The sequence below is a fragment of the Triticum urartu genome, unplaced genomic scaffold (assembly GCF_003073215.2).
Source record: "Triticum urartu cultivar G1812 unplaced genomic scaffold, Tu2.1 TuUngrouped_contig_1270, whole genome shotgun sequence".
NCBI classification, from domain to species: Eukaryota; Viridiplantae; Streptophyta; class Magnoliopsida; order Poales; family Poaceae; genus Triticum; species Triticum urartu.
In genome coordinates, this window is record NW_024111697.1 from 34,351 (window position 1) to 37,863 (window position 3,513).

The window sequence follows — 3,513 nt, forward strand, 5'->3', positions numbered from 1 at the left end:
CCTTGGCCTACATGGGCCAAGGGCACCAGCCCCAAGGGGCCCATGCGCCTAGGGTTTCCAAAGGGGAAGAGTCCCACAAGTGGAAGGCACCCCTAGGTGCCTTGGGGGGGGAGGGAAACCTCCCTTGGCCGCCGCCCCCTAGGAGATTGGATCTCCTAGGGCCGGTGCCCCCCCCCCTAGGCCCTCCTATATATAGTGGGGGAAGGAGGGCTTTTTCATCCATGCCTTTGGTTGCCTCCTTCTCCCTCTCCAACACCTCCTCCTCCTCCATAGCGCTTGGCGAAGCCCTGACGGAGTACTGCAGCTCCATCACCACCACGCCGTCGTGCTGCTGCTGGAGCCATCTTCCTCAACCTCTCCTTCTCTGTTGCTGGATCAAGAAGAAGGAGACGTTACGCTGACCGTACGTGTGTTGAACGCGGTGGTGCCGTCCGTTCGGTGCTAGGATCTCTAGTGATTTGGATCACGTCGTGTTCGACTACCTCATCCCCGTTCTTTGAACGCTTCCGATCGCGATCTACAAAGGTATGTAGATGCATCAGATCACTCGTTGCTAGATGAACTCATAGATGGATCTTGGTGAAACCGTAGGAAAATTTTTGTTTTCTGCAACGTTCCCCAACAGTGGCATCATGAGCTACGTCTATGCGTAGTTCTTCTTGCGCGAGTAGAACACAATTTGTTGTGGGCGTAGATGTTGTCAACTTTCTTGCCGTTACTAGTCTTATCTTGCTTCAACGATATTGTGAGATGAAGCGGCCCGGACCAACCTTACACGTACGCTTACGTGAGACCAGTTCCACCGACTAATATGCACTAGTTGCATAAGGTGGCTGGCGGGTGTCTGTCTCTCCTACTTTAGTTGGAGCGGATTCGATGAAAAGGGTCCTTATGAAGGGTAAATAGAAGTTGACAAATCACGTTGTGGCTATCACGTAGGTAAGAAAACGTTCTTGCTAGAACCCTATTGCAGCCACGTAAAACTTGCAACAACAATTAAAGGACGTCTAACTTGTTTTTGCAGCAAGTGCTTTGTGATATGATATGGCCAAAGTTGTGATGAATGATGAATGACATATATGTGATGTATGAGATGTTTATGCTATTGTAATAGGAATCACGACTTGCATGTCGATGAGTATGACAACCGGCAGGAGCCATAAGAGTTGTCTTTATTTTTGTATGACCTGCGTGTCATTGAGAAACGCCATATAAATTACTTTACTTTATTGCTAAACGCGTTAGCCATAGTAGTAGAAGTAATAGTTGGCGAGCAACTTCATGGAGACACGATGATGGAGATCATGATGATGAAGATCATGGTGTCAAGCCGGTGACAAGATGATCATGGAGCCCCAAGATGAAGATCAAAGGAGCTATGTGATACATCCATTTCGCTAACAAGTATTTCCGGACGGAGGGAGTATCACAAAAGGAGGCATGCTCACACTAAAAAATGTTTATTACCTTTCTTTTTTACGAACAACCAAGCATTGCCAGACATGATCACGGAAGGAAGATCTGAACAAAAAAGGGCAACCCCTGTAACATGAACATGAAAAGGGAACCAAAAATAAAGAACCCGAGTATGGAGTGTATTACTCCGTGGAAGGTGCGGCAAAACCATGCTGAATTTGTGGCCGATTCATGGCGGTAGGTAATGATGGGGCAGAGCCGCCAGACGACATGTCTACCCTACCACAAAGCAGGACACCACCTGCTGTCTTTCCACCACAATTCTAGTCATTGACCACCGTCGATGGCGTTTGCTTCCGGATCTAGATGGGGGATGGTGCCAAGAAGGGACTACAGGCAACGTGAAGGCAGACGGCGGCCAGAGCTGGGCGGAGGGAAGCCGACGGCGAACACCCAAGGCCCTCCCATGACGGAGCAGCACTGATGTATACGATAGGGCCGAGCCGCTAGACACCTCCCTCCGCCCCAGCTATTCACCTCGAACCGACTAATATACGTGTCCATAGTCCACTACCATCCGATGCGGTTCACCCCTTGTCAAACGTTTACCCAAACAGCTTTCACACCACCGATTCACCAGGAGCTTCAAAATCGTGGGAGCATAGTAACTTTATCGATTTGGTCGATGGAAATGTCTGGATCATGACCACTATAACATTACACATCCGATGATGCACAAATAAAGAAACGAGGCACAACAATAGTGGAAAATAAACGACAATAGAACATGTATTTGGCGAAACCTCCATACTACAATATCAAACATGAATTGAAATTAACAATCTAGAAAAAAAACATGACAGATGCAGTCTTGGTCATTTTTCCTTCTGTGGCATCCCCTAAAAGTAATAAAAAATGATGTTCGTATTTTACCAGAGATACACTGAGCTGGGGCAATGTCTAAAATAAAATATCATGGCTACGGAGGATTAGGAAGGCAAGAATTTGCTTTCTTCCAACATACATGGTCTGCTGAACTAAACTTCGTTTCAGCGGGCTTTCGCAAAAATCTGTAACTGCAAACATCGCTGGTTTAAAAAAGGGCGACACCGTGGTCAGATCCCGCTGGATTTTCATGGTCACAGACCGTTAGCTTAGACAAGTGGAATCAAATCTTCAGAACACAAGTATGACAAGTAATCAGCAGTGATTCACATCAAAATTGCATAATATCCTCACCTGCTACTGGCTCCTCCCCGCAACCGCCGCCACCACCGCCGCTATGGCCATCTTCCGGATCTCGGCCAGCGGCAGCGACCTTGTGGCGGCTGCTCCGCCTCCTCATCTCTATATACAACTTGACCAGCGGTTGAAACTGAGGAAGCCCTCGATCTGGAGCCTGACGGAGCCCATTGACGCCTTGAGGAGCATGGCCTCCTCCTTCGCCACCGAGACGTGGGCCGAGTCCTGATCGGGGGCGGGCAGAGATGCACGGAGCAGCTCCGGGCAACGGTGGAGAGGACAATCAATGGCCGCCGCTCCGGCCGGCTGTGCGTGTGGCAGCGGCTAGGAACCCTAGCCTCGCGGTCGATGGCGTCCCTGCCCCCACCTCCATGAATCCTGATTGAGAAGAGAAAGGGGAAGGAGACGAGGCCACGGAGAGGGGTGAGCGGGGCTGGGATGGGGAGTCGTGGAGTGGAGGACTCGGTGTGGAGTTCCTTCGTAGGGAAGGAAACGAGACGAAGGCATAATGAAATCGATGTGCACACCACACCACCAGCCCTCGACCTTCTACCTTGTTTCATTTTTTTCTCTCGTCAACACAGTAACAGGGACACGTGGACGACGCGGTTACTCCCCCTTGATGCATACCTTATTGTTTTTTGGATTACTCCATGTGTCGCCTAGTCACCTAGTGGTTGATTTGCTCGGAAGTTTACAGGCAGCAAAGTAACATGCTCTGAACTTATGTTGCTCTATGACTCATAAGCACAAGATGCGTTTTTTTCCTGCCCATTGCATCACCTGATTACCTCCCACTAGACTAGACTGCGTTTCTGCACCAGTTCTTGTCTGTGTTTGATAGTAATTGCTCCA

The 3,513-nt window shown here is 49.4% G+C and overlaps 1 long non-coding RNA gene across 1 annotated transcript; it reads right to left on the bottom strand.

Moving 5' to 3' along the window:
• Positions 1–2,224: 2,224 nt before the first annotated feature.
• Positions 2,225–3,166, bottom strand: LOC125526652. The gene is made up of 2 exons (XR_007291835.1): positions 2,656–3,166; positions 2,225–2,541 (listed from the first exon to the last, which is right to left on the bottom strand). It is a non-coding gene; the product is annotated as an uncharacterized LOC125526652 (long non-coding RNA).
• Positions 3,167–3,513: the final 347 nt, after the last annotated feature.